Genomic DNA, 25,217 nt, shown 5'->3' with positions numbered 1-25,217 from the left:
GGTATGAGATTAAAAGAATTTCCTTGCCATACCATCTTATCATGATAGATGACAGTTAAATTAAGAAGGCAGAAGAGATAATAGGGAAAAGAAAAGCAAATAACAGAAATGTGAAAACAGAAGAGTTCTAAGAACAGTTGAAGAATAGAGTTGATCTTAGCTTATCTTTTTCACATGCATCATTTCTTCTATTGCAATATAATTCCATTATATTTATATACCATAATTTGTTCAGCTATTTCCCAAGTGATTAGTGGCAGTTGGGTTCTTAGGCCAGTCTATGAAAGCCCAGTTGACCCATAACAGAGATGAAAAATGTAATAATTAATGTGTATGTGTAGCACTTTAAGATTTGCAAAGCACTTATGCATTCATTTTTTCATTTGGTCTTCAGGAAAACCTTGTGAAGTAAGTTCTATAGGTATTATTATTCCTCTTTTATAGAAAACTGAGAAAACTGAGGTTCACAGCTGTTTAGCTAGTGTTACTTAAGCCAAGATTTTTCTGAACCAAGTCAAGCACTCTATTCATTACATCACATTTTCTCCTAGACATTTGCAGTGAAAAGAGCGTTAAATATAGCAAATAATTCAAATGTAATCAATAGGGCACCCTGTAAGCCTATTAACTAATCTCCCCATCCTCATAATTTACTTTTACCTCATAAAATGTATTCCCCCAACACCTGAGGGTCCTCTAGGCTATTATAAACTAGAGCTACTTATGTTTTCTTTCTCCTCTTCTGTGGATTGGTGACTAAGTTTGTACAGGGCTTGGAATAAGGAAAACCTAAGTTCAAATCCTACTTCTGACACTAGCTGTGTGAATCTGGGCAACTCTTTCGATCTCTATTTGTCTGTTTCCTCAGCTATAACATACAATGCACTTATGTTGCAAAGTGGTCATGTGCAATAAATGAGTTGTTTTTTCAACAATAAAGTTGTTTTTTCATTAAAAAGATAAAGTACCTATGTAGTTTATCCTCATCAACAACATGTATGTTTTCTTAAATAATGGATAAACACATGTGGTCCCTCTAATATGACAGACCGTTAAGAGAAAAATATTACAAATAATTTTGTCTATAATTCTGAAGTAAATTACTAATCAAATTTTGCAGTAAACCATTTCAGAATACTTATAGCTAAATGGATAAACTCACATGATGACCACCCCTCCCTCACACACCATGAAGATAGTGCTAATTAATTCAGACTTGCCATATAACCACCTTAGAGAAAGACACAGGATCTCTGGCTAGGCAGACAGCAAAGCTTGTCTTGAGTCCAGAATGAACGATCCTTTAAGAATCAGGAGACTCACCATTACTATTCAATATTGTATTAGAAATGTTAGTTTTAGCAATTAAAAAAAAATAAAAGAATTAGAGTAGGTAATGAAGAAAACACATTATCACTCTTTGCAGATGATATGATGGTATATTTAAAGAATCTTAGAGAATCAACTAAAAAACTACTAGAAACAATTTACAACTTTAGGAAAGTTGCAGGATACAAAATAAATCCACATAAATCATTAACATTTCTATATGTTACCAACAAAGTCCAGTAGCAAGAGATAGAAAAAGAAATTCCATTTAAAATAACTGCAGATGGGGCATCTAGGTGGCACAGTGGCTAGAGCACCAAGCCTGAAGTCAGGAGGACCTGAGTTCAAATCTGGTCTCAGACTTTTAACACTTCCTAACTGTGTGACCTTGGGCAAGTTACTTAACCCCAATTGCCTCAGCAAAAAACAAACAAACAAATAAATGAAGTAATTGTAGATAATATAAAATATTTGGGAATCTTCCTGCTAAGGGAAAATCAGAAACTATATGAACACAATTATGAAACACTTTCCAGACAAATAAAGTCATATCTAATCAATTGGAAGAATATTAAGTGCTCATGGGTAGGTTGAGCTAATATAATAAAAATGACAATTGTACTTAATCTACTTATTCTGTGCCATACCAATCTAGCTCCCAAGAAATTATTTTATAGAGCTAGAAAAAATAACAAAGTTCATTTGGAAGAGCAAAAGATCAAGAATTTCAAGGAAATTAATGGAAAAAATGAAAATGAAGATGGGCTATTTTAATGTAAGGGTCATCAAAACTATTTGGTAGTGGCTAAGAAAAAGAGTGGTCAATCAGTGGAATAGGTTTGGTTCATAAGACAATAGTCAAAGACTATAATAATCTAGTATTTGATAAACTCAAAGACCCCAGCTTCTGGGATAAGAACTCACTATATGACAAATATTGTTGGGAAAATTGGAAACTAATATGGCAAAAAATAGGCCTTGACCTATACCTAACACTCTATACCAAGAAAAGGTTGAAATGGGTTCATGATTTAGACATAAAGAATGATATTATAAGCAAATTAGAAGAACAAAGAATAGTCTACCTATGTGATCTGTGAAGAAGGAAGGAATTTGTGGCCAAAGATGAACTCAAGTCCATTATGGATTGCAAAATGGGTAATTTTGATTATATTAAGTTAAAAGGTTTTTGTACAAACAAAACCAATGCAGACAAGATTAGAGTGAAAGCAATAAACAGGGAGGGAAATTTTACATCCAAAGGTTCTGATACAGGTTTCATTTCTAAAATATATGTAGAGAATTGATTCAAATTTATAAGAATGCAAGCCATTCTCCAATTGATAAATGGTCAAAGGATATGAACAGTTGATTTTTTGATGAAGAAATTAAAACCATTTCTAGTCATATGAAAAAGTGCTCTAAATCACAATTGATCAGAGAAATGCAAATTAAGACAACTCTGAGGCACCACTACACACCTTTCAGATTGGCTAAGATGACAGGAAAAGATAATGATGAATGTTGGAGGGGATTTAGAAAAAATGGGACATTAATACATTGTTGGTAGAGTTGTAAACTGCTCCAACTATTCTGGAAAGCAATATGGAATTATTCCAAAAGGGCTATCAAACTATTCATACCCTTTGATCGAGCAATGCCTCTACTGGGCCTATATCCCAAAGAAATCATAAAAAATGGAAAGGGACTCACATGTAATGTTTGTAGCAGCCCTTTTTTGTAGTGGCTAGGAACTGGAAACTGAGTGGATGCCTATCAGTTGGAGCATGGCTGAATAAGTTATGGTATATGAATATTATTATTCTATATTATAATATAATAAATATTAAGATAGTATATATTTTTAAAGAAACAACCATTAGGATGATTTCAGAAAGGTCTGGAGAGACTTACATGAACTGATATTAAGTGAAGTGAGTAGAACTAAGAGAACATTATATATAAAAACGGCAAGATTATATGATGATTAGTTGTGATAGACATGGCTCTTTTGAACAGCAAGGTGATTCAGGCCAGTTCTAATGGTATGAAGAAGAAAACCATCTGCACCCAGATGGGAGGACTGTGGGGACTGAGTGTGGATCACAACATAGTATTTTCATTCTTTTTGTTGTAGATTGCTTGCATTTTGTTTTATTTCTCTTTTTTTTTTTCTTTTTTGATATGATTTTTCTTGTGTGGCATGATAATTATGGAAATACATATAAAAGAATTGTACATGTTTACCATATATTGGATTACTTGCCATCTAGGGGAAAAGTGGGTGGAAAGGAGGGAGAAAAAAGTTTGGAACACAACATTTTACAAGAGTGAGTGTTGAAAATTATCTATGCATACATTTTGAAAATAAAAAAGCTTTTTAAAAAAAGAATCAGCAGAATTGGTAAGAGCAAGAGAAAGTAGAGTCCCACTCTCTTTAGGCTTTCTTTAAATCTTTTTAGACTTTTCAGCACTACAGTGTATTCTGGCTTGAGCTTCAAGAACACTGCCATCACTACTTCAGATTGCTGAAGGGAGAATAAGATTGGGAAGAAGCAGAAAAGACATGAGAAGAGCTAGCAGTCTTTGCTTAATATACTAGAGACTTTGGTGAATTTTCCTTTGGTTAAGATCTGGAACTGGGTCTGTCAGTTGGATTGAGTTATCAAGTTCTCAATTAGGTTTCTTTCACTCTGTATTGGATGGTATATATTGTCCCATTCATACTTTTTTCTGATTTCTGTTTTCCTATTAACTTGGATAAAATTTATTTTTTGCTTAAAAAAAAATTAGTTGTTTATTCTTAGAAGAGGGCATTATTTCAATGCTTTGATTAAGAAAGTTTGATTGCATTCTTTGAAAATGTTTCCTTCACACTACTTACCATAATAGGTAACAGCAAATCTGTTAACATACTTTGCAATACTGCATATTTCCATTGTACTGGAACCAATTATCATAGTTTACATAATTATAATTTCTAATAGTGCAAATTATAATACATGCAGCCACTTCACAAGATTCATTATTCATACAATTTGAACCTAGATGTAAAATTATCTTTGTGGTTGTATTTACTGAGCAATCTTACCATATGTTCTCCTGAGTAACTTTTTTTTCCATGAACAAAAAAGAATAGACAGAGAAGAATATATACTTCCCACATTCCAACCAACAGTGAGACTCAAAATTGTGGGGAGAGGTGGTATAGCTTAGATAAAGAACTGGTCTTGGAATCAAGCAAACTTGTTTTCAAGTTCTACCTTTTATATTTAACTAGCTTTGTGAGCACAGATGCTGACCTGCTAGAGTATGGTAGTCTCCTTATCTTAGTAGTTCTCCAAAAGCCAATAAAATCACCAACCTAGTCCTTGTACTCTAAGATTTTATTTTATTTTATTGTAATCCATAAATCTTTAGACTCAAGCTGTCTGTGTTGGAGGATAGTGCTGATTGATGAAATTTTCCTTTTTCTCATGAAAGTTTTCCTATTCTCATATTTCCATCAAAGATACCCTTGATACATCTGTAGGTCATTTTTCTAAAAATGTTATAAAGATTAAAAAGGAGGCATTAGAAACAGTGGTTATTGATGTATTCTTCATTTGCCTTTTGGGAGCAAGAAAGCTGGCTATAATTTTTTTTCTAATCATTTGCTCTCTTCCCTTTTTTTTTGAGATTTCATGAAAATCAATTCTTTGATGGTTTGAAAATTGCAATACCTTCAACACAGATTTTTTACATGTGAACTTGATCTTTTTAAGTTGTTCTTCCCAACTTTGTTTTCTTACTTCTACTTCCTCATGGTAGTACATTTGACATTGGAAATATTAGAATATAAATATGGTAATTGTTCTATCATTGATAATAAGCATGTCACTACAGTAATATTGACAAGATTATTCTATTTTCTATATCATCTATAAATGCCCCCGGTATGATCTGGCTTATTAGGGCTCATGTGAAACTTTCTGCTGGAATTGTTTCCCTATGTATGGGGCATCATTGTTCATAACCTTCCACAATTTTTTGTAATTTTTCACAAATGAGTCTCATATTGAGTATTTGACTATAATATCTCTCTGTCAAAGACACAAACTATTTGGGTTTTTCTGGGGTGATCTCTGGGCTCTTTTGATCTCTTCATTATGATTACAACTTTACATTTAAATCTAGTACTTAGCACAGTGCCAGATATAGTAAGCAACTAATACATTCTTGCTAACATTTATTTTTATATTATTTATTTCCTCAATTACATATAAAAACAATTTTTAACATTTATTAAGGTTTTTTTAAGTTCCAAATTTTATATCTCCCTCCCTGAGATGGTAAGCAACTTGATTTAGGTTATACGTGTGCAATCATGTAAAACATTTCCATATTAGTCATTTTGTGGAAGAAAACTAACAAAACAAGAAAGAAAAAAGAGAGTAAAAAATAGTCTGTTTTGGTCTATATTCAGATGGCATCCAGTTCTCTCTGGAGGCAGATAACATTTTTTCATCATGAGTCCTTTGGTATTGTCCTGTATCACTATCTTGTTGAGAATAGCTAAATCATTCACAATTCTTCATCATAAAATATTGCTGTTACTGTATACATCATTCTCTTGATTGTGCTTAATTTATTCTGTATTAATTCATGCAAGACAAACTGACATTTCGGGATAGATGTAAAGGGCTAGAAAGTCAGAAGAATACTGGGGAGGGATAAAACCCGTGAGGGTTAGAGCAAAATGAAGTTAAAAATAGTAAATTGAAAACAGAAAAAGACAGTATTTGATTGGCCACTATTTTCCCATCTGCATTTGGGTAACAAGATACAGAAAACCTGGGACAGTTAGATACTTGCCCTACTTATACTCGTTTAATACTCCCCCTCCCCCCATTCACCATCAACCAATTCTTTGACAAAAGAGTGCATTTTGTATTCCAAGACAGTTTTCTATTTGGTGTCTTAAATAGTATAAATAACATAAATTAAGTACTGAAGAACTTGTTTTTGCATTTCAGCTTTGTTATTTACTACTGTATGGTACTGAGCAAATCTCATAATTTCATCTGTTGCTACTGTATAGTTCAATATGCTGGTTGAGAAACTGAGTTAAGTGCTCAATAAACATACTTTTATAAGTAGATTTTTCTAATTTTTCCTCTATTAAGATAAAATTCAGTTCATAATTTATGAAACCTTATTTTTATAAATGGGAATTACATTGACAAGAGTCATTTGGCACAGTTGACAATTACAATAAATAACACTTTTTGACTATCAGTTATGTAGTTTCATAGTCAGAACTGTTTAACTCTTTCAGATGCTGACATTTTAGTGGCTGAGGTTTGTTTGTATCTGATTTATCAATTAAAATTGTAATGGCCTCTTCTCTACTCTCTGTCCTTTAGTCTAGTTGAAATGACACTTTCTTCATAAAATCCTTTCTAATATCTTCAGATAGAAGTAATCCCCTTCCCTAGAGGTGACATAATACCTCATATCTCTCTTGTGTACTTTTATTCCACTTTGCATGTTAATTATGCATCTTTTTTACCTTTACTAAGTTATGTACTCTGAGTGCAAAGATTGCTTGTTATTTTAGATTTGTATCATTCAGCCACCTGGCACAGTGCTTTGCTCATATTAGGCATCCAATAAGTATTAGTTGTAAATTGTAACAATAGACACATTTATATATAATGCCTTTAAGGCTTGCAAAACATTCTGCAAACATATTTAATCCTTGCATCTGCCTTGTAAAACAGATAGAACAGGTTTTATTACCCCCCCCTTTTTTTTTTTTTTTTTTTTTTTTACAAATGAAGGAGCTCAGTTTTGGAGCAATTAAATGATTCACCCACAGTCCCACAGCTAACAAGTAAATAAGTTTAGCATTCTCTCTATATTATACCATTTCTGTAAACACATAGATGTTGACTGAATAAGCAGGCTATAAAAATACAAACACTGTCTACAACAACCTCAATTACAAAGGATAAATATGGTCATGCTTGTTATCATTTTTATTAGAAAAATAAGATTAACAAAACAGACACAAATCATATAGAGAGCATTCTTTCAATATGAATTTACCAAGTAGGTATATGTAGATTTCAAGTAAATTTGATGATGAACCTGCAGATAACAGAATAATTTGTTTCGTTTTCTTTCAAAAGATTTTTGCTAACATCTAACTTTGCTCTCTCATACATTTGTCATTCGGTTATGTCAATAAAATGTCACAATTAAATTAAGATGTGACTTTTGGCAAATTCTGTACCTCAGCTTCCTCACGTATAAAATAAAAAGTAGACAAGAAGATATCTAAGTTTTCTTGTGGCTCTAAAGCCTATGCTTATAAGATGCTATATTGCTTAAACTTCCTAAAAACAGACATAATATATCAGTGTTTTTGTTTTTATCCATTTTGTATTTTTGCAGGTCAGAACTTATTTGAAGATATCAATCTGGTTGAAATTAGTTTAACTTCAGCTTCTTCCCACTACCATTCTTTCCTTAGGTTCTATGAAGAATAAAAGATCGGTATAAAGCAATAGTCAAAACCCATTTATTAAATGCTTATATGCTAGATATTATGCAAAGCACTAGGGATAGAAAGACTAAAAAAAGTGAATTCTTGCCTTATATTCTATTTTCTTTTTTTGCTTGTTTTTTAGCTGAGGCAATCAGGGTTAAGTGACTTGCTCAGGGTCACACAGCTAGGAAGTGTTAAGTGTCTGAGGCCAGATTTGAACTCTGATACTCCTGACTTCAGGGCTGGGAATCTATCCACTGCACTACCTAGCTGCCCCCTTGTCTTATATTCTAATAAGAAAGAGGTAGAGCAGAGATATCCAAAGGTTGATGACTAGATGGGATATGAAGCCAAAACATAGGAAAAGAACAACAGGTGAAACAATTAGAGAACAAAGATATATGATAGGATATTAGAATTGAAAGGTCCCCCAAAGGCTATCTAGGCCAATGCCCTCACCTTCTAAAATCAGGAAACTGAGGCCAAAGTTAAGTCAACAAGTCACAAGTATTTAATAAAGTGCTTACTTTGTGTGAAACATTGTGGGGACAGAAAAAAAAAATAACTTCCCTCAAGGAATTAACATTTTAATGAGGGAAACAGCATGCAAATAACTTTGTACAAACAAGATGGCTCCAGGATAAATTGGAGATAAATTGAGGAATCAGGAAAGGTCTCTTGCAGAAGGTGGGATTGAGAGTCCTAGGTAGGGAGAATAGCCAGTGAAAATTCACAGAATTAGGAGATGGAATATCTTGTATTCATGGAATAGCAAGAAGGTCAGGGTCATAGTTTTGCTGAATAAGTGGAGGAGAGTAAAGTTTGTATGAGATAAACTGAGTGAAGACCTCTCATGGGAATATAGCTTTAAACTATGCCCTAATTGTGACTTGAAACTTTACAATAATAAATTGAGCTACAGCTAAAAAGCTGTAGGTGTTTGATTGTCTTGGATGAACATCCCCCTACTGTTTCACCACTACCACCTCTTAATTAACGGGTAAGTACTTTTTTTTAAAGGTGATGACAGATTTGGAAATCCAGGTAACAGAATATCTGCTTGTATAGCAATTCTTTAGGGAAATTTTAATTAAAAGTTTGTTACTTACTAATATTCTTTAGTTTTTAGAACAGACTTCCATGTTTAGAGTCTTCTGGCCTGGTAGAGACTTCTGTTCTATTAAGTCTTGTGTTTTGTAGTTCGCACTTTGCACTCATCTACTGACACCTTGTCTAATAAGAGTTGTCCTTTCTGGACAGATCATAATAAATCCCTTTTTTGCCTTTTTACCTCGAGAGTCTCTGATTTTAATTTGGGTAAGAGTCACTATCCCATCCAAGATGAAGAGGAGTAATCAGTAAAAAGGGATCAGGTTATGAAAGGCTTTAAAATACAAGCAAAGTATTTTACATTTGATTCTTGGGAGTAAATAGGTAGTCACAGGAGTTTAATTGAATGAAGGGATGGGGAGGAAATATGATCAGACCTGTGCTTTAGGAAGTTGATTTGTCAGCTAAGCAGTAGATGAACTAGAAGAGGGAGAAACATGAAGCAGGGAGACCAACCAACAGGCTATCACATTGATTTAGTCATGATCAAGGCCATGAAGGTCACACCTGGGTACTCAGTGTCAGAGAAGAGAAGGGAGGATATAGGAGAGATATTGTCCAGGTAGAAACAATGGAACTTGACAACGGTTTCGATATGGGAGATGAGAGAGAATGAAGACTCAAGGATGACACTCAATTTACAAACTTGAGTGACTTGATTTAAAATATTAACAATAGAGCAATAAATAATACATGCTCTCTCTCTCTCTCTCATGTGTCTATATCTATCTATCTGACTGTCTGTCTGTGTCTGTCTATATTTTATATAGTCATCTTCTCCTTGCCACAGTCTGTTAGTGAGCTGTTAGTCACTTATTATTAGAAGGCAGGCAGCAAAAAGAAAATCAGAATTAATTATCTATAACATTGGAAAGACTTGTTTCTTAATAGCTCATTTCACAGTACCAAAGCCAAGAACTCCTTCCTTAGAAATATAAAGGCAAAAAGGAACTATCTTTGAAAAGTTATTTTTAAAAAAAGAGTAGTTCAACTAGAAGAGTAAGTATAGCACTATACATGAATAAGATATTCACCTATGTGGAAATTCACCAACCAAACGGGAGGACATGGTGGTAAGCATTTGGATGAGAGTCAGAGAAAAAACAGAGGTGATATCCTGGTGGGAGTATATAGGCCTTCAAGACATCTGGTGTTCCTGACGCAGATCACAAAACTGGTACAGGGACAAGATATAATTGTGATGAGGGACTTCAACTATCTGGACATCTGGCAGTAATCTCTCTCTGCTAAAAGCAGAGCAGCTGATGATTTTTTGACTTGCCTTGCTAATAATTTAATCTTTTAAAAGGTGAAGGATGAGGAAATTATTATTTGAGGCCTGATTTTGACCAATAAAGAGGATGTGCTAGACTATAGAAAGGACTGGAACCTTGTAAGGCAGTGACCACAACCTTTCAAAGCTTATAGTAGATAAGATTTCTGGTTATCATCTGACACACCAGATTTAGGAGAATAGATTTCATAGTTCAAAGAGAGAAGAGGTAGGATGCCATAGCTAAAAGTAAAGCTGACTCAAGAGAGATGGGAACTGTCATGAACAAATGCTGTCAGTCCAGTCACTGTTAATTGTCATGAGGAAAAAAAAGAGAGATGTATAAAGTAAGATGATATGGATAATATGGGAGCCAATCAACAAACAAACGAGAAATGCCAGTAAGAATAGGTAACTGAAGAAAAACAGAAAAAAAAGAAACAAGATCCTATAATAGTGTCAACAAGGTTAAAACTAGATAAGACTTCAAGATTGAATGAGAAAGGTAGCTAAAAAGATTTTAAAAATATCCCTTGAGGGCAAGAGAGATAAAGGAAAGAAATACACTACTTGGTATGAATGGGAAGAAAAAACTTCATTTCTGTTTTTATTTCTGTTTTTTTTTTTTTTTTTTTTTTTTTTTTTTTTTTTTTTTTTTTTTTTTTTTTTTTTTATCTAGAAGACTGATGTTCATGCCAAAGGAGAGAATAGAAAATTCAGAAGACTCAGATTTTAGTCCCAGTTCTACCATTTATTTGATTTTATACTATTTAGCCTCTTTGAATTTTAGTCTTTTATCTCTAAAAATGAAGGAATTGAACAAAATGATTCATAGGATTTCTAAATCATGGTAGCATGTAAAATATTCAGAAATTCACAGAAGACAAAAAATTTTTTAAAAGGAACCATTAATAAATCACATAGCTTCAAAAGTCTATTCACAAATTACCCAAGTTTAGGTAATAAATGGGGGAACTAGAATTTTTGATACAAGAAAACAAAACCAACCTCATTGTCACTGCAACATGATAGGATCATTTGCCTGTGTTTGGATATATCTTATTTTTAAAAATAGACTAGGTAAGTATGGGGTGGGGATGCTGGGGAGTAGCTTTATATATTAACAAGGTAAATTTGTGGGAGGAAATCCAAGAAAGCCAAAATAAGGAAAAACAGAAATGATTTTGTCATTGGAGTATACTACAGATCACCTGTTCAGAAAGATAAAATAGCTAAGCAGGGGTTTGGGGGAATTATATAGTGGTAATGGGATGCTTCAATTATCCAGGCATTTGTGGATCTCTCTCTCTCTCTCTCTCTCTCTCTCTCCCCCTCTCCCCCCACCTCTGGTTTTTTCTGTCTCTCTGTTTCTGTCTGTCTTCTCTTCCTCTTCCTCTCCTCTCTTCTTCTCTACCTCCCTCTTTCCTTTCCCCTCATTCTCCCTCCCCCTCTCTGTCTCTCACACACAGAGAAGCTAATTATTTTTAAAATTAATTGACTAACTTTTACATACATGTATTATCAATCCCTTTCATTGCTTTCCTTAAATAGATAACATTATTAGAAATAAAAGCTTCTTACTAAATATGCATAATGTTTTACCTTCAGTCTTCTAGATTTATATTTATCATTTCACTGATCAAAGTTCTGAAATCTTTCAGAGTTGTTTTTCTTTATAATGTAATTGTATAAGTTGTTCTAGTTTTACTCACTTTACTAAACATTAATTCATGAAGTCTTCCCAGTTTCTTTCTTCTGGCATTATTTCTTATGGCATAATAGTATTCCATTACATTTATGTATTATAATTTGCTTAGCTATTCCTTAATAGGTGAGCACTCCCTTAGATTCCAATTGGGGAAAATTATGGAAAAAATGCTACAAATATATCTTAAATATGGAACCTTAATAGAGAAATTTGCTGAAAAGATTTTTCTCAGTTATCTATTTCTCTTCTAATTTTAATTATGTTAGATTTGTTTGTGTAAAACCTTTTAATTTTAATCAGAATTGTTATTTTGCCACCTCTTAATTTTTTCCTTTGATTGCCCCAAGTTTGGAAACTTTCCTCATGGTATTATTTCTTCTAGTTGACCCTGGTCATGGTATCTGTACCTCTCTATCACACCAAATGCTCCCTTTTCTCTCTCTTCCCAAAAAAAGAAATTATAAGGCCAGAAGAAGGAAATGAAAGGTAAAAAAGAGGTGGCTTGATATATACAGTAGAAACAAGGAAGCTTTCATCTTCTTTCTATTATGAAGAATTAGAATGGTCTCGTTTCCAATATTTGTCTCACAATTTTTTTTTCCATCTATGGAAGATTTAAACAGGATTTAGGACATTTCCTGAGATGAAAAGCAATATAAAAATACTTGCTACAATTATATAATTGTAATTTTTATTGAAGAGAATGAACTGAGAAGTTTGGTGGGGCCATCTTGAATTCCTTTTGCATCTCCTTAATAATGTGTTAATCCTTTCAACAAGCTCTTTGATAGGAAATGCACTTGCCTGACCTTGGCCATTCCTGTGTGTGTGTGTGTGTGTGTGTGTGTGTGTGCTGGCAGGGAGCAGGGAGTGCTCCCTTTTTGATCAATCTTAATAAAATTGCTATACTGTTAGCTTGAGTACTTGCATGGGAGCTAAATCCCTTTTTCTTTTCTTCATGGTACAGGATGAAGGGGGAAGGTTCAGGTGTTTCCACCTAGACTTTATTAAAATGTGTGGGCAACTTGGAACTTACTTTGGCAGGAGCATGCGATCCATGAAGGGAGATAGTGTAAGTAGGAAAATTCAGAAAGCCAAGAGCCTTAAATGCCAGGCTAAGAAGAACATGAAAGGCACTAGATCACTTAGATTTTTGAATTCATTAGGAATATTACTTTGGCAGACTATGGTCAGGGAGAGAGTGAAACAGACTGGATGTGTGTGTTTGGAAGAACAGAATCAGGTAAAGAATGAAAAAATGTTGAATTTGAAATAAAAGAATCTGGCTTCCTATATCACAGACTTGCTGCTTATTAGTCTGGTGATTTTTAGCAAGTCATTTACCTGCTCTGGGTCTCAGCTAACTAATTTGTAAAATGAAGTAGGAAGTTGGACTAAATAGACCCTTCTCACTCCAAATCTATGACCTTCTGATATTAAGAATGATTTGTTAATTCATGGCCAGTTCATACATCTCAGTTAAATTACTGTGCTTATCTTTTAAGAGTAGAAACAGATAGATGAACATGAAAAGGACCAAAGCTGAGATGAAGAAAAGTTCATTGGACACTCCCCATTCCCCCTCCTGGGAGCCATGTATTTTCAGAATAGTTGCATGGTCTCAGAAATGGCCACAGATAGTAGCAGCAATAGAATATTGAGGAATTATTGGGCCATTCTGGGAACTTTAGAAAAGAAAGCCAGTAATGGGGAACAGGAAGGACAGAGTAAGTTTCAAGAAGATATATATAGGACTTCTGGGACTAAATGGAAACCAGAACAGAAGTATAATAATGTTGTAGAGCAAACCTGAACTATGACCTTAATGCTTACTCTGAGTTACATGAATTGAACAGATCTGGGAACAAGTGTTAATTTTTGAGACCCTAAAGTGCTTTTCTTTTATGGGAAGATCCCAACTCCAGGACAGTAGTAAAAGTTTGGAGCAGAAATGTTGAAAACAAGGCCCCCTTGCAACAACCACTCAATCCCCTAATGCAACCTAAACCAGATTAAAAATAAATGGGAAATATTTAACAAAACAAATAAAAGTACCCTAAAACATAGATAATATTGTATTTTAAAACTAAGTCAATATGTGGCCATCTTAGTCATAGATTCATAGCCTTAGTTCTATTTGAATTTGCTACCACTGGTCTAGAGGACAGTATATGTCCCTAGTCACTGAAAGAATATTTTCCTAATAGTTTCCTGTTATAGGCCAGAACTCTGAACTTGAAATAAAGGATTCTTACAAGGTACTAAGTCAGTGGAATTGACAGGCATAATAGTTATCTAATTTAGCATGGTTCAGTATGATTGATTTAAGAAGTTATGGGCCAGAACTTGAAACAAGGTACTAAGTGGAATTGAGGAGACAATGGTTAAATCTAGTTTAGCATTGATTTAATCCTACAACAAATAATGGTTTCCTAATGATATAATGATTTGTACTCAGTGTGTAGCATATAACTAGAAGCCTCAGCCAGGGAGATTGAGAGATTCAGAGATAAGTGGACAGAAGGCTGGAGGCTGGAGGCTGAAGGCTGGGGCACAAACCCTTGGACTCAGATTCATCCCATCTCACATCACCTTGATGGCAGGCTCCCCTCCTTCACTTCTCCACTGAAACCAAGATTCTGGAAGGCCCCCAAAAAACTAGCTGACACCCAAGTGAAGGAGATAAGACTTTGAAAAAGTTAATAAGGGATTTGGACTATAACCCCTGGCTATTTGTGTGATTACTGAACTGAATGAAGGCTGCTGCTCCCAGAGACCCCAAGAGAACACTACAAAAGAACATTACAGTTTCCAGCAATAAAAAATATTTTTTTCCTATTTTGGAGAAGGTTCAATGAAAGGATAAATCTATGATTTCCTTAGTATAGGGAACTCCCAAATAAGGAAATTCCTTCTCCCGATGCAGGAAACTATCTTCTTTGCAATTTGCAACTGCATAAAAAAGTTAAAGGTTAGCTGAGTTTCCAAAAATCACAAAGCCAATAAGTATCAGAAGTGAGATTTAAATCTGGTTACTCCTAGGTCTAAAGCTATCTTTCTATCCACTACTCCTTGTCACCTTGTACATGTGAAAAACTATTATAGATCTCTGGGAAGAAATAGGGCTTACCAGAAAGTGGAGGAGAGTTGTTTTGACTGTATTATGTCCTTGGATGTATCTTTCCTTTTTTGGTCAATCTTAATAAAACTGCTATACTGTTAGCTTGAGTGCTTGCATGGGAGCTAAGGTCCCTTTTCCTTTTTTTTCCACAGTACATGAGCCAAATATTAATATTCTTAATGGGGAATGGTTGTGGATATCAATGAAACAAATTGTAGTGTTAGGTTATATCATTCTTATCATAAGAGGGTTGTAAATAAAAGGAATTTCAGAAATCACTGAGTTGAATCCCCTCAATTTAAAGATGAGGAATTTGAGACCTACAGAGGTGAAATAACTAATTTGAATCACACAGAAGTGAAATATGAAACCAGATCTTTCTACTCCAAATACAGTACTCTTTCCACTATACCATGAAATAAAATCTGTAGAAAAGATATATTTAGGGAAGGCATTTGGGGAAGATCATTTCCTGCATCTTGGTGTTCCAGATGTCTCACCTTCTGTGGCCTGGTGGTCCAGCTGTCTTGTCCTCCGTGTACTCATGGTCTAGATCATTTGCCGTATCTTGGTGGTCTAGATGTCTTGCCTTCTGTGACCTGGTGATACAGATGTCTCGTCCTCTGTGTGCCCATGGTCTAGATCATTTCCCATGTCTTGGTGGTCCAGATGTCTCAAATTCCATGGTCTCATGGTCTAGATAAATTCTCATGCCTTGGTGTTCCAGATGTCTCAACTACTGTGGCCTGGTGTTCTAGATCATTTCCCATGTCTTGGTGGTCCAGGTGTCTCAAATTCTGAGATCTCATGTTCTAGATAATTTCTTGTGTCTTGGTGCTCCAGATGTCTTGCCTACCGGGGCCTCATGGTCTAGATCATTTCCCGTGTCTTGGTGGTCCAGGTGTCTCGCCTTGCATGACCTTGTGGTCTAGATCATTTCCCGCATCTTGGTGGTCAAGAATATCTCACCTTCTGTGGCCTAGTGGTCAAGAATATCTTGCCTTCCATAGCCTGATGGTCTATATCATTTGCTACATCTTGGTGTTCCAGATGTCTCGCCTTCCATGACCTGGTGGTCTAGATGTCTTGTCTTCCATGGCCTGGTGGTCTAGATCATTTCCCGCAACTTGGTGGTCTAGGTGTCTCGCATTCTGTGGCCTCATTGTCTAGATCATTCCCAGCAAAACTCTTTTCTAGGTTTGTCTAGAGCCTTAATCCAGAAAACATTTTTTCTAGAGTCTCAATCCAGAAAAACCCTTTTCTAGATTTCTCTAGAGTCTCAATGCAGAAAACCCTTTTCAAGATTTTTCTGGAGTCTCAATCCAGAAAATTATTTTCTAGAGCCTCAATACAGAAAAATTCTTTTTAAGATTTTTTCTAGAGTCTCTATCCAAATTCTTTTCTAGATTTTTCTAGAGCCCCAATCCAGGAAATATTTTTCTAGATATTTTTCAAGAGTCTCAATCCCAAAAAATTCTTTTCTAGATTTTTCTAGAGCCTCAATCCAGAAAAACTCTTTTCTAGATGTGTCCTCATGGTCTAGATATTTCCTGCATCTTGGTGTTCCAGTTGTCTAGTCTTTCATGGCCTGGTGGTGCAGATGTCTCGTCTTCCATGGCCTCATGGTCTAGATGATTTCCCGTGTCTTGGTGGTCCAGATGTCTTCCCTTCCATGGTCTGGCAGTCAAGATGTCTTGTCTTCCGTGGCCTTGTGGTCTAGATCATTTCCCACATGATCAGATGATTTCCCATGTCTTGGTGGTCCAGATGTCTTCCCTTCCATGGTCTGGCAGTCAAGATGTCTCATCTTCCATGGCCTGGTGGTCCAGATGTTTCATCTTCCGTGGCCTCATGGTCCACATGTCTTGCCTTCCATGGCCTCGTGGTCCAGATGTCTCCAGATGTCTCAATCCAGAAAAACCCTTTTCTTGATTTTTCTGGAGCCTCAATCCAGAAAAACCCTTTTCTAGATTTTTCTAGAGACTCAATCCAGAAAAGCCCTTTTCTAGATTTTTCTAGTGCCTCAATCCGGAAAAAAATCTTTTCTAAATTTTTCTAGCGCCTCAATCCGGAAAAACGTTTTTCTAGATTTTTTTCGAGCCTCAAACCAGAAAACATTTTTCTAGATATTTTTGTAGAGCCCCAATCTAGAATAACCCTTTTCTAGATTTTTGTGGAACCTTAATCCAGCAAATTCTTTTCTAGATTTTTCTACAGCCTCAATCTAGAAAAACCCTTTTTAGATTTTTTTAGAGCCTCAATCCAGAAAAAACTTTTTCTAGATTATTCTAAACCCTCAATTCAGAAAAAATTCTTTTCTAGATTTTTCTAGAGCCTCAATCCAGAAAAACCCTTTCTTAGATTTTCCTAGACCCTCAATCCAGAAAAATGCTTTTTTCGATTTTTCAAGAGCCTCAATCCAGAAAATATTTCTTTAGATTTTTATTAAGAGCCTCAATCCAGAAAACATTTTTCTAGATATTTTTCAAGAATCTCAATCCCAAAAAATTCTTTTCTAGATTTTTTTCTAGAGTCTCAATCCAGAAAAACTCTTTTCTAGATTTGTCCTCATGGTCTAGATCATTTCCTGCATCTTGGTGTTCCAGTTGTCTCACCTTTCATGGCTTGCTTGTCCAGATGTCTCATCTTCCATGGCCTCATGGTCTAGATCATTTCCTGCGTCTTTGTCTTCCAGATGTCTTATCTTCCACGTCCTCATTGTCCAAATATCTTGCCTTCTGTGGTCTACTGGTCTAGATCATTTCCTGCGTCTTGATGGTCCAGGTGGATTGTCTTCTGTAGCCTCATGGTCTAGATGATTTCCTGTGTCTTGGTGTTCCAGATGTCTCACCTTTTGTAGCCTGATGATCTTGATCATTTCCTGAGTCTTGGTGTTCCAGATGTCTCGTCTTCCATGGCCTCATGATCCAGATGTCTCGTTTTCCCTGGCCTGGGGGGTCTGGATGATTCGCTTTTCGTGGAGTCATGGTCTGGATATCACGCCTTCCGTGGCCTGGTGGTCTGGATGTCCCACCTTCTGTGGCCTTGTGGTCTAGATCATTACCCACATCTTGGTGGTCTGATGTTTTGCCTTCTGTGGCCAAATGGTCTAGATGTCTCATCTTCTGTGGCCTCATGATCTTGATGTCTCATTTTCTGTGGCCTGGTGGTCTGGATGTCTCGCCCTCTGTGGCCTGGTGGTCAAGAATATCTTCCCTTCCATGGCCTGGTGGTCTAGGTCATTTCCCGTGTTTTGGTGGTCCAGATGTCTCATCTTCTATGTCCTCATTGTCCAGATATCTTGCCTTCTGTGGCCTACTGATCTACATCATTTCTTGGGTCTTGGTCAGACCATCCAGCTCAGCAGCTGGAGCCCCCTTGCCCTGAAATAGCCACCTGTCCCTATTGCTTCCTCCACATGAAATATCTCTCTCAGGCTCTTTTTCATCTTCCATTAATGAATCCTATTAGCAAGCTCCTACAGTGAGTACCTTCTTCACTTCCTTTTTCACTCTCTTTATTGTGCTCTTTTTCCATTAGAAAATAAACACTTCAAAAGAAGGAACTCACTTTCTTTTTGCCTTTTTCTTTTTTAATCCCTAGTGCTTATCACAATGCCTTGCACTAAGTAAGCACTAAGAGAAAGAAAGAGAGAATGCTTCAATCTATATTCAGACAGAACAAACAGTTCCTTCTCTGGGTATGGATAGGATTTTTCATCATAAATCCTACAGAACAGTCATGGATGATTGTACTACTAAGAATAGCAAAGGGGTTATCCCAGAACATTGCAAATACTTTATATATAGTACATTTCACTTTGCTTGAGTTCATGGAGGACCTTTCAGGTTTTTGTCTTCCTGAAAGCATCCTTCTAATAATTTACCATAGAACAATAATATTTATCATAAACCCACACCACAATTTATTGAGCCATTCCCCAACTGATGGCCATTCCTTCAATTTCCTTTTTTGCTGTTATTGTTGTTCAGAGAAGAGAGGTTCTATGAATATTTTGGTTATATAGAGGTTTTTCCATTTTTTTTCAGAATCTTCTTTGCTATTAGTGCCAAGTAGTGGTTTTGTTAAAATTTAAAATTCCCCGTTATCTTACAATATCTTGTATATCTATTCCTATTAAAAACACTAGAGTGCATAAGGACAGATGGAACTTTCTTTAAGATGATATGTAGGTGGGGTGGAGAAGGCACATGCGACTTTCTAAGCTCCTCTTATGCCCTCACGACCAACATTAAATTCAGCCTCAAAAATAGCACTTGACTGGTAAAACTCACGAAATTTAGAAGCACAACAACTTACCAGCCTAAAATAATGTGGAAGATCACCAGGAAAGTTTTGTCCTGAGGGGTCAGGAACAGACCAGCGCAGGCAGAGAGAGACTAGTATCCAGAGCAGACCAGGAGTGAGGGTGATCTCTGTGGCTAGAGATGACTCTCCCATAGACTCTGCATGGCAGGGGGGACACCGCCTGGGGCTGCCTCTAATCTGCACAGTGCAGGGCTTGGCCTGGGGAAATAGAAGTTTCCCAACCAATTGTGCTTCCCTGGGTGGGGACACTTCCTGTTCCTGTGGGGACTGGTCAGCTACTAATACCCACAGCCCCACGGTGGGTTTTGGCCTGGTGTAGTGACACTTTCACTGCCCAGCTTCTAGCCTTAACTTGCACAGAGGGGTTCTTTGCAGGACACTTCTGCAGCTCCCAGTGCAGGGCTGAGTTACTTCTGGGGAACTCCCATGGCATTCCTGTATCTCGCTGCTCTTTGTAACCGGTTGGCAGGACACCTACCGTCCATACACCTATCACTGCTCTGCAAAGGAAGCTGGTAACCTTCTGGCCCTGAAGGCAGACTGGGGACCACCAGAGTCAGGAGCCACATGACCAGAAGCCAAGAGAGTCAGAGCCACGAGAGTTGGGGCCACAGGACCGGGGGCCATGAGAGTCGAGTCCACAAGAGTCGGGTCCATGAGACCAGGGGCCACGAGAATCCACAAGAGTCAGGGCCATGAGACCAGGGGCCACGAGAGTCCACGAGAGTCGGGGCCACAAGACCGGGGACCACGAGAGTCAGGGCCATGAGACCGGGGGCCACAAGACCAGAGGCCATGAGACTGGGGACCATGAGACTAGAGGCTATGAGAGTCAGGGCCACAAGAGCGGGGGCCACGAGACTGGAGGCCACAAGACCAGGGACCACGAGAGTTGGGGGCTACAAGAGTCGGGGACCACGAGAGTCGGGGCCACGAGAGTCAGGGGCCATGAGACCAGAGGCCACAAGACTGGGTACCACAAGAGTTGAGGCTACAAGACTGGGGACCACAAGAGTCGGGACCACAAGGAGTGCCTTAAATTTAAATGATTAAAATGAAGTCAACTTAATTGAAAAGGTCCACAGAGTGGAGGCTGTCCATGGCTCCAGAGTGGAAGCCATCCGTGGCACCAGAGTGGAGGGCGTCCGTGGCACCAGAGAGGAGGCCTTTCATAGCACCAGAGTGGAGGCTATTGAGGGGAGGCTGTCCATGGCACTAGAGTGGAGACTGTCTGTGGCATCAGAGTGGAGGCCGTAGAGTGAAGGCCATCTGTGGCACCAGAGTGGAGGCCATAGAGTGGAAGCCATCTGTGGCACCAGAGAGAAGGCCTTCCGTAGCACCAGAGTGGAGGCTGTCCATGGAACTAGAGTGGAGGCCGTCCATGGCACCAGAGAGAAGGCCTTCCATAGCACCAGAGTGGAGGCCATTGAGTGGAGGCTGTCTGTGGCACTAGAGTGGAGGCCGTCCGTGACATCAGAGTGGAGGTCGTAGAGTGGAAGCCGTCCATGGCACCAAAGAGAAGGCCTTCCGTAGCACCAGAATGGAGGCCATAGAGTTGAGGCTGTCCATGGCACTACAGCAGAGGCTGTCCATGGCATCAGAGTGGAGGCTGTCCATGGAACTAGAGTGGAGGCTGTTTGTGGCACCAGAGTGGAGGCCATTTGTGGCACCAGAGTGGAGGCCGTCCATGGCACCAGAGAGAAGGCCTTCCATAGCACCAGAGTGGAGGCCATTGAGTGGAGGCTGTCTGTGGCACTAGAGTGGAGGCTGTCCGTGACATCAGAGTGGAGGTCGTAGAGTGGAGGCCGTCCATGGCACCAAAGAGAAGGCCTTCCGTAGCACCAGAATGGAGGCCATAGAGTTGAGGCTGTCCATGGCACTACAGCAGAGGCTGTCCATGGCATCAGAGTGGAGGCTGTTCATGGCACCAGAGTGGAGGCCATAAAGTGGAGGCCATCCATGGGCCAGAGTGGAGGCCGTAGAGTGGAGGCCATCTGTGGCACCAGAGTGGAGGCTGTCTGTGGCACCAAAGTAGAGGCTTTAAAGTGGAGGCCATCTGTGGCACCAGAGTGAAGGCCGTCGAGTGGAGGTCATCCATGGCAATAGAGTGGAGGCCATAGAGTGGAGGCCGTCCGTGGCACCAGAGTGGAGGCCATCTGTGGCAACATGGCTTTAGAATGGAGGCTGTCCATGGCTCCAGGGTGGAGGCAGTCGAGTGGAGGCCGTCCGTGGCTCCAGACTGTAGGCCGTCCTTGGCTCCATTGTGGAGGCTGTCCATGGCCTCGTGGTCTAGATAATTTCTCGTGTCTTGGTGTTCCAGATGTCTTGTCTTCTGTGTCTTGGTGATCCAGATATCTCATCTTCCGTGTCCTTGTGGTCTCGATCATTTCCCATGTCTTGGGGGTCCAGATGTCTTGCCTTCTGTGGCCTAGTGATCTAGATAATTTCCCATGTTTTGGTGTTCCAGATATCTTGCCTTCTGTGCCCTGATGGTCTATATATAGATCATTATATATATAGTAGATAGAGCTCAGTGTGGAGTCAGGAGGACCTGAGGTCAAATTTGCCCTCAAATACTTAAGCATTTACTAGTTATGTTACCCTGAGAAAGTTACTTAATCCCAGTTCTCTCCCTCTTTTCCCTCTCTCCTTTCTTCCTTCTTTCTCTCTCTCTTTCTCTCTCTCTCTCTCTCTCTCTCTCTCTCACACACACACGCATGCATGCACCCCCACACACACACACACACACGTGATAGGAAAAGAAAATATATAAGGGAAAACAACTTAAGAATTTTTTTCTTGGCCTGTGATTTCATTAGCCTGGATATTCTCTCTGCCCAAGCAGATTACAAACCCTTTACATCTTAGCCAGTTAAATTACTTTGTCCAAAAAACAATCATAAATAAGACTTCAGTTAAAGGATATATTGTGCAAAATCGTGAGTTTACTACAAAGAAAAAAGTCAGTTACAAACAAAAATGCAAAATTTTGACATTATAGGGTAACAACTTATCAACAGTAGAGACTAGAGAGCCTTCTAAATTCTAAACATATTTATCATATTCTTATTATTTTCTGTAACTATTATATTCCTTGAAGAACATATGTTTTTAACTGTCCTAGAGAAGATGCCTAAAAAACCCCAATTTTCTGTTGGATTAATAGACAAAATAAAATGACAGCCAAATTGTTTGTGAAAACATGGCATATCTATGAATCCTTTCCTTGCCAAAAACTTTTGAGTTGTGGCTTTGATTCTAAATTTACTACAGGTCTCATAAGTTGCAAGTCTCACTTATGATAAAATTACTTGGAAATCTAAATCACTCACCACAATGAAAAGAAAGCCAGAACTAGTGGTAAAAGAAGGATTCTTCTGCCATCTGGTGGTTATTATATAGTTCTCCAAGTGGCAGAAAAATTAAAATTCTTTTGATTTCATAGGTTTGGGTCTATACATTTATTTTCATGCCAGAGACACTGAGGGATCCTACTAATAAGATACTGGCAGAATAGATACAATTTTCTGGATGATTTTCAAAGTGTTTTTTTGTTGTTGTTGTTTAGATATTTATTTTACCAAAACTAAATGCCATAACATCTAAAGGCAATAACTATTTTTATATGAATATATATGTACATATATACAAACACATACACACATGTATACAAGCATAGACACACAAATAAAGTACTTGTAAATCTTAAAATGTTATAAAATCTCAGCTATTATTATTGTGATTTGTCCAAGATCACTTAAGATCATATGTGGCAGATCTGGATTTGAATCCAGGTTTTTTGACTCTAAATTTGAATACACTTTTTTTTACCACATAAAGAGGCTGGGACCATTTGTTCATGCAACTAAAATGAAGATAATAAAAGATGCAAAATAAAACTGATCAGTCAGGGGTTTTACAGTGATTTTTATTTCTTGGCAAAAGTAATGGAAGCACCACATTTGTAAGTTTCTACTTAAAGATCAGATGCACTACATGGTCAATGATAATACAAAAATGAAGGAAATGGAAAAAGTGTCAGGACCAGAATAACCCATATTGTACACCTATAGGTACTCAGGTATTAATCCTCAGGATTATCCCAAAGAGGGAGGAAGAAAGGGAGATAGGGAATATAAAATTAACTCTATACCAGATTCTGTTCTTTATAAATATCATCTCATCTCATCCTCACAACAATTCTGCAAAGTAAGTGCCGTTATTAAATCTGTTTTACTGTTTCAACAACAGTGACTAGAGAGCCTGCTAAATCCTAGGTAGATGAGGAAGTTGAGACAAAAAGAAGTTAAGTGAATTTGCACAGAGTCACATAGCCAGCATGTGACTGAGGCCAAATTTGAACTCTCAAATTCTGGTCTCCAGACCTAGCACTCTATCCACTGTGTGATCCAACTGTCAAAGAAGGGAAGTTTCTAAAAGAATAGAGTAAAATCAAATTTAACAACCCTTCTCCCCCAAGGATGGGGGATAGCACTTATGAAGGCATCAACAACTATAAAACCACATGCTTAATTTTTCATCAGTTGGCTTGGAGGTAGTATTGAGCTGTCAAAGTCAATGCAAGAGAAAGGCAAATTCTGGCAGATCCTAGCAATTAGAAAGGAAGTGAGTATAAGCCCAGAGATAGATGGTATGGTATATCTATCTGCTAACTGGTGACCAGCCTAGCTAAATTTAGAGAAGGCCATCTTGGTTGGGTTTGGAGAGGGCCAGCCTGGCTAAATTTGGATAGATGAATTTCAGGGAGATAAACTTTTTGATCATAGCAACTCATGGAGTCATAGAAGTGTTGTAATTTGCCTTAGAAGAAGAAAGATTCATAGTAACAAAATTATATATCTTTGGCATCTTATAGCATTAAATCTTTTTGAAAAGAGTCTATGCATACTATATATTATCTTTGATGATGTGATACTGGAATGCTTTTCAGTTGTTTTTTGTAGCAGACTAAACACATATTTATAGTTACACAACTTATTGAAAGGTATAACTAGTGTAAATTTCTGTGTCTTTTGTTTATTGGTGAATAAAAATAATTGATTCTTTCTAAAGTATAGGACAAAATGCAACTTTGAGATTGTTTCCAAACAAGTTGTTTCTCACATATTCATTGGAACTATTAGATTCTATGGCAGATAAGATTATAAAGATGACTTTATTTTAAAAATCTAATGAATATTAAGGTCAAAATTAAGAGATATGAAACACAAAATGCTTGCTTAAGGTATTTGCCTGTATCATAAACAATATCCTGTGCAGACTCCAGAAGTAAGAATGATTTCTTCTCTTTGATAAGCTTCTGTGAATAAAGATGACATAGCATGAACTGCATTTGAGCCCTCTAATACTACCAAGCTTTATCAGTAAAATCTATAATAATTTTTAAAAGATGAATTTGACCATCTCCACTGGAAAAATAAAGTGTTTGAAAAACACTTATTAGCCCGATTATGATATGTTCTGAGTCTAGTTAAAGTATCACTGCCATGATTCATTTTACAGTATGATGTCTATAAGGATATATATGCTTCTTAGAATGTTGTTGCTACAAATGCCATCTTTCCTTACTGGGAAAATAAGAATTAATTGATATTGCTTACTAGAATAAATATAAGCAAGTGCAAGTTCCTACAAAAATAGTATTTACTCTTAAAGTCTTTCTCCGTTTGCTAGGATCTTTGTGAAACTGTGTAACTTATTCCATTTATACAATGCTATCTTTCTCATACTGGCTAAGTAATTATATTATGTATCTATATATATAGACATATAGATATAATATGTAACTATGTAT

This window comes from Sarcophilus harrisii, chromosome 4 (assembly GCF_902635505.1).
Source record: "Sarcophilus harrisii chromosome 4, mSarHar1.11, whole genome shotgun sequence".
In the NCBI taxonomy this organism is placed as follows: Eukaryota; Metazoa; Chordata; class Mammalia; order Dasyuromorphia; family Dasyuridae; genus Sarcophilus; species Sarcophilus harrisii.
This window is presented reverse-complemented; position numbering follows the sequence as displayed.